At 31.5% G+C, this 14392-nt stretch overlaps 1 pseudogene; it reads right to left on the bottom strand.

Annotated features, from left to right (window-relative positions):
- Window positions 1–13316, bottom strand: part of LOC106457001 — a 94097-nt pseudogene extending 80781 nt beyond the window's left edge.
- Between the last annotated feature and the right edge of the window lie 1076 nt (window positions 13317–14392).

Consider the following 14392-nt stretch of genomic DNA (forward strand, 5'->3'; position numbering starts at 1 on the left):
ATAGGTTTCTTTTTTGTGAGTGTAAAACACTTAAATACACCATTTTAATTTGTTTTCTGTTTTTACTATAATTCCCGAGACTGGTACAGTGGTGAGGTGTGATACAACAGACTTTAAGTAGAACTGACCTAGAATTTACAGATATATTTTTACCTGATTTCTCCTAGATTTTACCTGTGTAAATGTTAGAGATCTCTAATAGAATAACAGAGATTCATTTTGGACTTAAACAGGATTTATGTAACTCCTAAAAAAGAACTCTTATCAAAGTTCTCACTTTTGATTATTAGTAACAGTTTTTGTATTTTTGTGTAGTTTTACTTTTCAAGAACTTCTCAAATTATGTTATAACTTTAAAATTAACTTTCATTTCGTTTTTATGGACGTGTTTTGGCTTTCACCAATAGTGTACAAGTTGCCCCACAGGATAGTGAAACATAGGTTTTTATTTAATATGCACAGTATCATTGTTACTTAGTAAGGTTAAGGTGAGAGTTTACTCATTGTTTTAACTTTTTCTTAGGGGATATTATCTGTTTTTGATTATTTTCTTTATATGCTAGCATAAGTCACAGGGGAAGAACACACACACTAGCAAGAGCATATTATTTAATAAAGTCTTCGTCTATTTGCTAGCCACACATGCACACACCTTATTTTTGTTTTTTGATACACATATGAACACACGATCACTTGCCATGTATAATAATCTGTTGTTTTCTTAATCTGTCAAAGTCTCAATTAAAGATTGGTTTCTTGTGTAAATCTGTGTATCTTGTCTAATTCTATGTGAACAAACCATCACACCAGTTGGGATATACACCAACATACGAGATCGACGAATCTTCTATTTTTGCGGGGCCCAGACCTTTCTGCTTTGCCAAAAAATCCAAAACATTGAATCTACAAAACTGCAAGCACTATAAAACGCTGAGAACTTAACATTATATTTTGTTGACACCATTCTGAAACTACGTCAAATATGTCTGCAACTAGCATGTCTCAAAAGGCAGCCTATTTCTTGGATAACTTAGTGTTTATGATGATTTGCGAACAAGGGTATATATGAATATGCCCAGCAATTATTCATATATCACAAAATGTCATACAATATTTTCATGCTTTGAGTAACGATGCACTTTATACTAAAACGCATGCTCTTTTCTGAAGAGCACGTGATTCACGCGATTTTATTAAACTTTTGCATAAAAAAAAGAAATATAATACTGTTGTGAAATGCGCACCACGCCTGACGCCGCTTTTGAAGTACAGCAGTAAGACAATATACCCTTGTGTTAAATATCAAAGCCATTTCAATTTCGTAATACCAAGTTTACTGTCTGACTGCTCTGATGCATACATATTGCCTCGGTTTATAACGTCGGCATATAAACCAAAAAAAAAACAAAAAAACACTAAAAATTCTGTTTTTCACAATAACCTTAATTAACATCTGTGTTTAACATAATACGGTCTAGTAAGTAAAAACATGGTAAATTTATGGAAATAACCACAAATAAATAATAAGTAGAGATACATTGGAAATGGAAAGTTAAATTACTATTTATAACAAAACAGGAAAAAAGTTTGTTTGTTTGGTTTTTGAATTTCGCGAAAAGCTACACGAGGGCTATTTGCGCTAGCCGTCCCTAATTTAGCAGTGTAAGATTACAGCGATGGCAACTAGTCATCACCACCCACTGCCAACTCTTTTACCAACGAATAGTGGGATTAACCGTCACATTATAACGCCCCCACGGCTGAAGGGGCGAGCATGTTTGGTGCGACGGATATTCGAACCCGCGACCCTTAGATTGGAAATCGAGCGCCCTAACCACCTGGCCACAGGAAAAAAGAACTTAAACTTGAAACTGATCTACAAGACGCGCAATATGAATTAAATTATTAACATACTGTTACATTTGAGTAGTTCTTTTAGTTTGTTTCCGCAAGAACCAAAAATGAATTCCATATCCTAGCAAGATAGTATTTTCAGACAATTTTCTAGAAACTGTGAAAGGTACACAGTTAAGATGAATTGTATTCAGAAATATAACACTTAAATTGGATGAGTAGAAATGGTAGATCTGTGCAGTGATTTTTTTAACATGAGTTTGCGAGCTATATTTTATGCTTCAGTAAGTCTAGAATTTGCAAATAAAACTATTTTAATAAAAAGTCTGTCAAAATGTTTGAAGGTATAATAGTTCCGATTACTGTAATATTCAAAATAAAGAATCCCATGGCAGCACTGACAATGTATGAGAAGTAACTTATACCACAACTCAATTTACATCTGATAAAAAAAATTCTGGGGCGTCTTTTAGGTTTCTTCTAACTCGTCGTGCATCTCCAGCCTTACAATATGTTACTTTTTGTGCACTGCTCTTCTGCTGTTTTTTATGTTATTATTATTATTCCCCCGACCTTTCCTAAAAGACGAAAATGTTGGCACAATCTAATATTTCTGTAGCTCCCAATTACTTGATAAGCTATGACGTTACATTTGGCTTAATTTGGTTATTTGAGACCTTATACGAATGCGTAATTCATTATAATATCCCCTTTAATCGAACTACAGATCTACATGGTAGTTCAATAAAATATGAGACATGTATCATGTTGTACAGTTTTCATGATAAAAATATACTATTTTTTGGGTAATGGAAACGATAATATTTCGAATGAATGAATATAATATGGACTTGCACACAAAAGTTTTAGCTTAAACCTATTTTACGTTTAATACAATTGAAGTGGAATATAATCCTGAAGGTTTTATTTTCTTTGTTCGAGAAAATGCATTAAAAAATCAGATTAGAAGGTTATTAAAAAGGGGCACAGCATATGATCGACATGAAAGCTGACCTACTTTTCCGCTATATATATTTTTTACCTTTATACCTCATTTGAGTCATCTGTCACGTGTATACTGCCCCCCCCCCCCAAGACAAGTTTTATATTCATAATGTTAAATATGTTAGTCTACTGTTATGGTAAAAAATGTTTTATAAAGGGATAATTACTGTGTAGTATCATACATACAGAAATGCATAATTTTGCATCTGTTGAATTGGTTGTAGTACTAAAACTGCTCAACATCACAGAAATTATCTAATCTTAACTAATATGACATACAAAACTTAAATTTACAGAAAGTAATCGTTTGAGAAAATTATAAAACTAAAAAAGCCTACCGGATTATTTTCTAAAAGAAGTTTTATACAATCCTGTATTGTAAGGATATAGTGTAAAGTATAGATTAAAAAGAATATTCTTGCTCAATGGTAACGCATCATGTATATGCGTGTGTCCCCCTTCTCTTAGATGCCTCCAAGACTTAAGTGGTGTAAACAAGGCATGAGAGTACTTGCACTTCACAAAATCCGACGTCACCATTAGGTCATCTCGCCCGTGACCCGCGCTTTCAGATAGTGTAAACACATAAGTTAAATGATAAAATATGTGTGTGTGTGTGTGTAATACTTATAAAGATAACCAATATACTGGTTATGATTTATTACTTCTCTGTGTTCTCTTTAAGTCTACATGTGCGTTATGAATGATCCTGTCCACTAATGGTGAAGCGAGAAGTATACTGAGTACTCAGAACTACAAAAATGATGGTTTTTGCAAGTTGAAAATGTAATTTTACAACTTAACTTTTTAATAGATGATTATAAAAACGATTCTTAAAGTTCATATGATCAAACAAAATAATACTGGACATAAGACAAGAGCCAATTTGACTATCTACTCATAAACAAAAGTATGCATTGTGATAACATTTTGAAATAACACCGAACAAACGTTACAAAAATTAGGGTAACTTTATTCAAGATGACACCTTGTTTACTCTCTTAAAGAACAAGCTTAACAGTAATAATCAGAAAAGACAATGAACCCTAAAATATACAGTGTTCACGGAGTTCTTTAACATGAACATGGTATACAAGTATAACAATAAATAATAAACATATAATAAATAACTATGCTAAGCTTTTCCATCTTCCATGCTTAAGCACCAGTTTTTGTTAGTCACTCATTATCATTCTTACTTAATTCAAACAGTAGTTTCATGATGACAGAAATAACTGATAAACTTGTTCATCACAGAACTCTCCCATATGCCATGCTTATATATCAGCACATTCATTTTTTAAATATTCTGTTAGCATCTATTTAATAATGATCACAAATTTAAAGTTTCAGACCATACAGCTATTGATGAAAGTAAAAAAAATAAATAAAAAATAAGCAAAGGACTTAACAAAGTTATTAAGGTCTGTGTTTAAGTTCCTGTGGAAAGTCAAGTAATAAAGGAAAAGAAATCCAACATTATAATTTAATGGTTGACTACAATTTATATTTGCAGCTTTCCCCTTTGATTTAGCAGTAAATTTGAGCGTTTTTAACACAAGAATTTGAGGTTTGATCCATCCAAAAGACATATTACAGATAACCCATTGTTCAGCTTTGCAATTAAAAACAAGAAAAAACTTTTGGAAGGATGTTAGGGGAAGTGATCCTTGTGTAATTAAGCTTGATATTTTGCTACATGTTGAGATCAAGAAACATTAAGTTTTAGTTCCTAATTTATAAAAAAGCTGTAAGACAAGATTAATCATTAGTGATTTGAATAAATAGCTAAAAAAGTGATGTGGGTCAGATCCAGAACTTTTCTTTTGAAATAATTTGCTTTTAATTTCAAATAGACATGTTCCAAAAATGAAGAACATGGCAAGAGATAGACCAAATCTAATTGGCTTACTAAATCTGAGAGATAAGATTGAAGATTTTCAAAACTGAGAAAAGCTAGGGGTTTGGTTAAAAAAGGCAATTATAAAATCAACAAGTTTTTAAGGCTATGAGATGGTTGAATAAATGTTCCCATCTATTTTTAAAAGACGTGATGTTAGAAATGTTTTTAACCCTGATCATTTTATGGGATATAATGGAATTAACCTGAATTTGTAGGTATTAAACTTTTGAGATTAAAAACAATTAAAGAATAAGGACTATAAAATATTTGTCTCAGTGTTTCAAAGGATGTTAAATCAAAACATGAATTTGGAAGCCTATCTCTTTCATTTTTAGTTGATTGAAAGACAGTTGCAGGATTGAAGAATTGCTAATGTAACCCTTATTTTTAAAGAGTTGTAAAGAGTCACCCTGAAATTTATAGGCCAGTTCTTTCCTTTTGGAAAACAATTCTAGAGAGTATGATAAAAGAAGCTTTCAAAATCATTCTATAGAATAGCATCGTAAAATAAATTTCACTTTAAGAATTTGATAATTTATTTTTGTGAATGTTACTTGTTATTTGGATAACAGTGTGTGAGAACTGTATATTTAAGACTTTCAAAAATCTTTTGATAAGGTGTTACACAGAAGATTTGCAAAACAAAAAACATCAATGAGGGTTGAGGAAAGAATAGTTGACTGGATTGAAGGGTGGCTGGATGAGAGAATGTATAGAATCCAGTTGACCAAGACCTTTGTTAACTATAGTGACAAGCATCAAGAATCAATGTTTGGGAATATGTTTCTTTTTTGTTTACATTAATGATATTAAACTATTGGATATTTCTAGCGACATTAAGGATACTGAGGTACTATAGAATGACTCTGATCAGTTGGCAAATGACTTTTAACCACAGTATGAGAAAGCCAAGGTATTTGAATTATTATTATTATTATTTGGATCACACAATTGATATAAATAGGAACCCATTCAACATAAAAGAAAATTATCTTGGTAATAGCATATGTAGAAGACAAGTCTCTCAAGCCATCCAAGAAGCACTGTTACTAGTAATAGGTAATAGATTTTTAGGTAGATATTTATGACAAATTCATTACAAATCAAAAGAGGTAACTATCTCTTTATACAAATCGCTAGTTAAGCTTCACTTGGAGTATTGTGTAAAATTTTGGTCTATTTATTTAAGAAAGGATATTGACATATTGGACAGGGTTCAAAGAAGGGGTACCAAGATGTTTCCAGGGATGGAATTATCTTTTAAGAGATACAGTAAGAGTTCTTAACTTATTTTTCCTTGATCTGATGTTATTAAAGTGTACAACATTATATAGGGGAATAGATAGGATAAAGGCCTCAGATTTCTTTGTTGTGCTGAATTTTGAAACTATACAATGAGAGGACATAAGATCTGAAGAAAAAAAACAGGTTAGGCTGAAGTGTGCTTAGTATGTTAGTTAGCTTCTGAAATGAGTTGTCACAGAAGAGACATGTATAAAAGGGGAATCAATAGTTTTCTCAAAAATACAGGGTGGGTTTTGTTTTCTTTTTCTTAGGAGATGAGTGTATAGGGACAGTCTTAAAAAGGACAAATAGTTCCTTGTGGTCCATATGTTTTGCTAACCATTGAATAAGTAAAGCAGTAAGTAACCAATGGTCTTATATTTTACTTACTTTAAATTTTATTACCTTCAATAATCTCACTTTACTCCCTAAAATGTTAAAAAAGTATTTGACTATAAATACTTCTATCTTTCTTTTTGAAAAAAAAGAGCAAGAATTTACTAGTTCCACTTACAATTCATCAGTATTTATGATATACAGAATTAAAACAGGCACATATTTAAATACCAAATTAGTTGAAACAAACTGAAGGTTGACAGTTTAAGTATATTTTAGTATACAGCATGAAATGTTTATTAGATTTTCCTTTCAAAAATTATAAGAGCTTTAGAAAATATTTAGTGTGTATAAATGTTTCTGCTATGAAAATATACTCTCTTAAACAATGTCTGACTGATATGGTTAGCTAACTTTACATATACAGAAGTATTGAATTACTACCCAACCCCAAAAGTCACCAACCACAATAACAAACATGTGGTGTTTAATGTACACTTGTATGTGCATTTTTTGTTGTTGGAACTTTTATTCAGTTGAATGAACAACCATGAAGAGGTTGATATAAATTATCATATATATGTGTACACAAGTTTCCATTGTAATGTTCCATTAATTTCAGACACTATTAATTATATATTGTTTTCCTATGGTTGCAAATACAGTATAATCTCACTCAAATACTGTGTAAGTTGCTACTTACTTCAAGCTTCTGTCTAAAAGTATATGCTACAGTTTGAGAGAATTGTTAATTTTGTGATAAAAAGTTGTAAAATGAACCATAAGAAAATCAATTTAATGGCATTTATACAAAGGTTTCTATCAATATCAAAACTAGAAGTTATGCTTTGTACAAAAAAAAAGAATTTACACTGCAAAAAAACTAAAATATATGATTTTATAGTTTGAAACAACTAAATATTTTAATTCAATGACAAGGTTCATTGGAGCATTTATTCTTGAAATTCAAATGGGTTGAGAAGTAAAACAAAATTGATTTTTAGGTATATAGTTCCTTAATCATGTTTTCCATATTTGTATAATACAAAAATGAATGAGAATATGAATTCTTAATATTCATAAAATATAAAGGCTTATAAACAAAGTAAAGCATCAACTAGCATAGAAGTATTTTAGTGTATATGTTATCACATGCTTACATTACCATAAAGTAAGGAGGATCAAACCAACACCACCATGATCAAAATATTTATAGAAATTTAAGATTTCTTCACAAGTTGTGCATTGTACACACAAGAGCACAATATTTTTACAATATACTATATTTTCAAGTGGATGAGGCACCCATTTCGTAAAAGGTTTTGACATTCAGACAGGCTACTTCTGTTTTTAGAGAATCAAGGCTTAACTGTTAGATACAACAGATAGTGTTTCTATAGACCATCTTCTACATACTTGCCCACTTGAAACATTAATTATGCACATCTTACACATTCGTCACACCCTTCAGTATGATCTATTCAATGATTCATGGCATTCAAGTTTACTAGACCGAACCACTGTAGTTTTATTTTAGAAGGGTTTCATTAAATGTGTGTCTATAAACCTACATTGCATTCTTTGAATGATCTCAAACACAGCATTAAAGCCACCAAAACTACAGAAATGATGAAGCGTAATGCAGAGGATATAACTTTTCACTATTGCATGTTATCTATAGGGTAGCAGTTTTTTAACAGGATGTGCTTTATTGAAATTACCAAAAGTGACTGGCAGTTAACTTAATGTTTGCAAAATATTTTCAATATCAACACTATAGTTTACATAATTACATATTCTTTGTTAATCTGTATATATACTTTCAGACTTACCTCTATATTTATTAACACTTACTGCTTTACCTGATACCTAAAACTGTTTATTTTCTGTATTTCAAGATAACACTGGTTAAATCTAAGAACAATAATGGTTCATATTTGCAGTATAGAAAATCTGATTTTCAAACATTTAATGAGTTATTTTTTTTTATAATAAATTTCAACTACTACTTTATATTTGCAAAAACAAATATCCTAGTTGAGAACAGTTGTAAAAGAAAAACAAAAGTCCACATAACTGGACTCATAATCAACTTTGCCACTGTCACAACAAATTCATGTACCAAATACTGGTTTGATAAGTAGAAACAATATAACACAGTTTTAAACGTTTAAATAGTGTACATTATGACAACTATTAAGAACAGATGTATAATGATAAAGTTGTTATTCTTTAAATGACTGAAAAAACTCTCAACCTTTGTCAAACTGAAGAAAAACAAGATATACTAGTTGCTCTAACTCCTTAGAAATATAATGGCTGGAGACGGCTTAAATGGGTAATAAAGAAAAACTTTAATTTTAAATGACAGCAAATGTACAACGTTTCGACAAGGTTTTGTCATCATCAGGTCCTTAGAAATATGTTGTCGTTTTTCTCTTCTTGTTTTAAGACATTCTCGACGCTATAACTTTAAGTAATTTTTATTTTTTTAGAAACATTTTTGAGCGTCTGGGCCATCTAAAATCAACCCAATATGGCAAAATATGATGAGGTCGAGTTTTCCCTCGTCATACACTACAACAAACACCCACTTCCTTCGTACTCTCCCATGTTGAAAAACGCAAAGCCTCGGCATATTGCACTCAGCCTCGCACTTTCTGCAGTAGATGGACATTTAATTCGTGCGTGATAACTGAGAAACAGCGCAAGGTTGAATATATCACATACTAAAATGAATTCAATACGGATTTTGTATATATATATATATATATAGTATTAAAAAAAAGAAATATATCCCCATAAAAATAAAAAAGAACAATGATACAATAGTTAATCTGTACACTTCCCGCTTTTTAAAACACGGAATGGAAAAGAGAACGATTACATGATATAAAACATTTTAATTTTTAATGATAACAATCAGCAATAAAATATTTATACCAAAAAAAGCCAGGTTTACAGGGGATTTCTCTCCACTTTAAACAAACAAATATCTTTCTTAATATACACCTAGTTTAAAGAATGTAGTCGTTATCGAACAAAAAAGTTTGCAATACAACAATTCATTGTTTTGTTATTTCTACAATATGCATTTATGTAAATATAAGTGAGTTTTGGTTTGAACTCGTGGAATACAACAAAAAAGTCATATCCAAATCAATTTGACGATTTATATTTCTTTTAAACACCAGCGTCATTGTGCATGTTGAATGTTCTTCAATAAATGCCAAAACATTTTCCTCAAATATATCTCTGGTTCAAACACGAAAACCTAAAACTAAATAATCGTAGTTAATACCTAGACCTTATTTTTTGCTAGAGGAGGTACAGACTGTCTGAGTTTTGTAATAAAAAAGGTATACTTAATTGTCATTCACAAATGTTTAATTTTACCACAGACAACACAAATCTACAGCTTGAATTGCTTGTTTATATGCACATCCTACGTGGTACAACAAATAAAATATTCATCTAGCCTTGCAAACCACATCAAAATAACTAGTCTGATAAGTGGGACATTCACCCTTACCTTGCTATGATAAACAAGTTACTTGCATTTATTTATACTTTTATTAAACCACCCTTTCCTTGTCAGTAACACTATATACATATATTCACCAAGATGAAAACATTTAATTTAAAACTCAGATTACACACTTGAATTTATACGATAATGTATTATTTTTTACACATACTTCATACAACCAAGTGCTTACATAACTGCGGCCTCATTACAAATGAAACTTCGTTATAACCACACGTATTTAGAAAAGTTTTTATACTCCTTAGTCCAGGTCCTAAAAAAGTTCAAGTCTTCAACTGCCTTTACAGTGTGAAAAATGGTTCGACCCAGTTGGGTGGTTAGGGGAAGTCAAGGAAAACATCTAACTTACTCGTTAATGAAATTTCATGGAGCAGTTGTATTTAGCAAAGCTTGACACATTAATTCATGAGACACAAATGTTGATGTAATACTTCGAAACTGTTGAATAGCGGCTTAAGGTAAAATAAAATTGTCTGACTGTACACGTAGAAAGAAAAAACAACAAAGCGCAAACTAAAATGCACATTGTAAAAAAATTAACAACGTTGACATCTAAAGCGAGTACAAATAGTTTTCACTATATTATTTACGAAACAATGCCTTAAAGTTTCATCACATTCCATTTTGGAACTCTGTATCATATATATTTCTACGTTTCGCTGTTTTCCTCCAGGCAATGATCTGAATTATCAGTTATGGCAAAACTCCTATTATATAATAACACAGTGATTAATAACAATTAAATTCGTGCTATTTCTCCGCTTCTTATAGTCTCAGACAGTTATGAAAGTGGACTCATAATTCGAGTTATTAAAATACACAGATCAGAGTGGGGATTTTACGTCTATGTTTATACTTCATTTTCAAGTTTAAAGTTGCAATAACGACTATTGACTTCAAGTTCTCCAGACTACATAATGATTGTAATAACAGTATATTTTTTATTAAACCTAATACGGTCGAACTGTATGGTAAATATATATATATATATATACAATTTTCACCAGATAGGGGGGCGAAGGTAGCCTGGAGGGGTCACCTGTTTTAACCTCTCGCACCATCATACAACAATGTGTTGTTTGTCAGTCAGTCAGTCAGTAGACACTAAAATGCCGTCACATAAGGGACGCTTAACGTTGCAATTTGTACTGTCGTGACGTCAGTAAAACGTGTGCATGCCATGAATCACGAAGCGAATTGTGCACTCTGTAGGCTACAATACAGTATGCCATATGAACTTCAAAAGCAAGAAATAAAAATATTTGTTACTCTTAGTTTTGGTTTTATTTACGCTTGAAACAGAACACCTTCGGGGACCCTGTGGAAATGGAAGTAAATCTGGTATTAGTTACGTGATGCATCGAACAGTATATTGCTTTGCTTGCACATTTCTTTTTACGAACAAATTCTTACAGCAAAAATTTTGCTTCTTATATTCTCACAGAATACTGAACATCTGCGTAATTCTAAAACATTCATTAAACACGTTCTAGGCTACTGCTGTTGTAAACTTTATTTTTTCTGTGTCAGATCTTCCGAGAAACCACGAGGTATCTATTCTAAAATAGAAGCGTTTCCTGTAAATTGACATATCAAGCAATTCCACACGCACAAATCATTACCGTCTCATGCACAGAGCACAGAAGGAAATCACTGCCAATACGATTAATCTGTAATGACTAATCAAGTTAATAATAAGGTCTCTGGCGTCACCCCAGAAAACAACAACAACAAAAAACAGAAAAATGCGATGACAGACCTACGGTAGTTTGAAAGAATTAGTGCTATATCTTATTACGCCAAGTAAAAAAAAAGATACATGTTTAGCGTCCTCACCACTTCCTTTTTTCAGCCGCCTTTCCCTACGTTATTTGGCGATTTTCTCCTTTTTTTTGAACTACCGTTTTTCGACTATACAAAGAAGACTTCTGAATAAAAAAAATTGTCATAACTTCTGTATAGCTTTTATGAAAAAATGAAACAAAGAAGATTTTGTTTGACATGGACCCTTTGGAAACAAGCAACAATCAAAAAAAAAAGGTGCAAACTTTCTTTAAAAGATCTTTAAAAAAAAAGACCTCCTCCTCCATTTTTTTCAAAAACTCCGGACGCTAAATATGTTTTTACTTTGCCTTATTCATTAATTTGTCCAATGAAACCTTAACCAATTAAAATTAATTTTTGTTTTCCCCTATTTTCTCAAATTCAGAAACGATAATTCTAAACTGCAAAAGAATTGAACAGTTTTAATTTTTCACCTATTTTTACAGGTTTATAAATTTATTACCTTTAATAACCTAAGGTAAATTTAAAATATGTAATACTAATAGTTCAGTGAATGAGCAATACTTAATACAACTAATGTGTTTAAACCTCTGATTATGAACAACTAGAAGTATATGGATTTTTCTATCTCCAGTTCTTTATTTCTGTTTGGGTTATCAAAAGTGTATTTTTATTATAATTTTCTCTTAAACTATATTACAATTAGATTTTGTTATATATCGTAATAATGCATTAGAATATTAAGTAAACATTTCTTAATGATTAACGCTTTATGTCCCATTTCTCAGTTTTGCTACATTGTATCAGACCGTTTATTACATACGTAGACACACACATTCTCTTTATTAATACTTAATAATGTGCCAAAGTGTTGTAATGTGCGTGCTTAAACATGTAAAGAACATTTTTGGACAAAATATTTTTTAACAAAGGGTGGTTTTGCCCACACCACCCTTTATACATCATTTACATATGATATATTATTCAGTTACAAATCTCTATATTAAAATTAACTAATAATTATTATAAGTTAGCAAGTTGTGAAACTTAAGTTAGACTACTAAGTGATATTGATAATACTATGGTATTAGAAATAGAATAATCACATAACTGTTAATGCTGTATATGGATGGTGAGTAATAGTAATACTACACTAGTCAGTAATATTAGTAATAATAATAATAATAAAGACTGATCTACTTTATCTTGCACCATGTCGTCATTTTGAAACAAAGAAAAGAACTATATGCTCCCGCGCTTCTTGTTCTTCTTACGGTACTGTGACCTTATCGATAATAAAAAAACAAAAAATAGCGCAAGGTTTTCTTGTTCTTATGTTAGTACTACATACCTGGCCTTTGCTTGGTGTTTCATCTTTTGCTGTTGCAAGACCACTCGAATTACACACCAATATATAAAGTACAAAGACAACTAGATACTGCGATCTATGCCACATTCCCAATGAATTTTCTTCAACACTTGAATTTTTATGTATTTACAAATAAGTGTTCAATTCACGCCAAAAAATAACACTCTTTCATACTACGTGATAGAAGTTCAACATTACTGCTTCTTGGAATTGCAGCATCAAAGAATGGGGACTACTTTACGGGTACTGATATGTAATTATCTCAGTGTTGTACGTCAGTGTCCAATCACAGCTAGCTATTACTCCTACTAGTCTCGCCATCTTGTGATGTTTTTAGTAACTCATGACTGAGCAAAGGGTAAGTTGGAACTTGGAAGGTTAACGATAATTCGATATAATCTCAATATTTATTGCCACTTCCTTTAAACTTCATACGCTAATATATCAACATTTTAACATACTTGCAGGGTAGTCAATATTCTTGATTAATAAGCCCGCTAATTTAGTGAATCTACAGAATTGTATCGCAATCAGCATTGTTAAGGATAAACAAAATGTTAGAATGGGGGAATGATCCTTGAGGGATGACAAAGGAAGGCTCATATCTGATGATTATGAGATGGTTGGGTTATCAAAGTTTGCTTTTTCTTCAGTTTTTACTAACGAAGATTTAAGCAGTATTCCACATCTTGAATATTTGATAGATGGAAACAAGATTGAACGAGATGAGCGGAAGTCACGTGACCTGCTAGCGCATGCGTGACTGAGTTTCTCAAATTATCAGGGAACTCCTCGAATTTTTGAGTAGCCTCTTTGGTAGTATATAAGCCTGGCAAGAAAAGCCAGCGAGATTGAATGTATTATAAAGTAAATAGTAGTCACGGTGAGTTTCGGGTAATTTACGTTTCTGTTTCGAGCTAGTGTATGTTTTGTACTCGTAGAGAGCGAAATATTCGAGATTGTGAATCGCTGTGATTTATAGCGTGTATTATAAAAGTGGTTAAGTTTAAAGTGATGAGAAACGTCCTGACTGTGTACTAAACGTTTGAATCGAGAAAGAATAAACTGGTTTAATCAAGAAAGGACTTGTATCGCTGAAGTTCCTCGGAAAGAATTTCTACTAAAAATTAACAAACAAGCAGATACGTAACAGATTGGTGTCAGAGAGTGGGATGGAAAAGAAAAAAAAGATGGAAACGAGAAGTGGCAAATCAAACTACAACTTAGCAGATTTGATGGCAGCAATACAAGAACAGCAAAAGAACAGAAGAATGAGAAAATAACAAGAAGAGAGACTACATCAGTGGTT

Source organism: Limulus polyphemus, unplaced genomic scaffold (genome assembly GCF_000517525.1).
Source record: "Limulus polyphemus unplaced genomic scaffold, Limulus_polyphemus-2.1.2 Scaffold279, whole genome shotgun sequence".
Taxonomy (NCBI): Eukaryota; Metazoa; Arthropoda; class Merostomata; order Xiphosura; family Limulidae; genus Limulus; species Limulus polyphemus.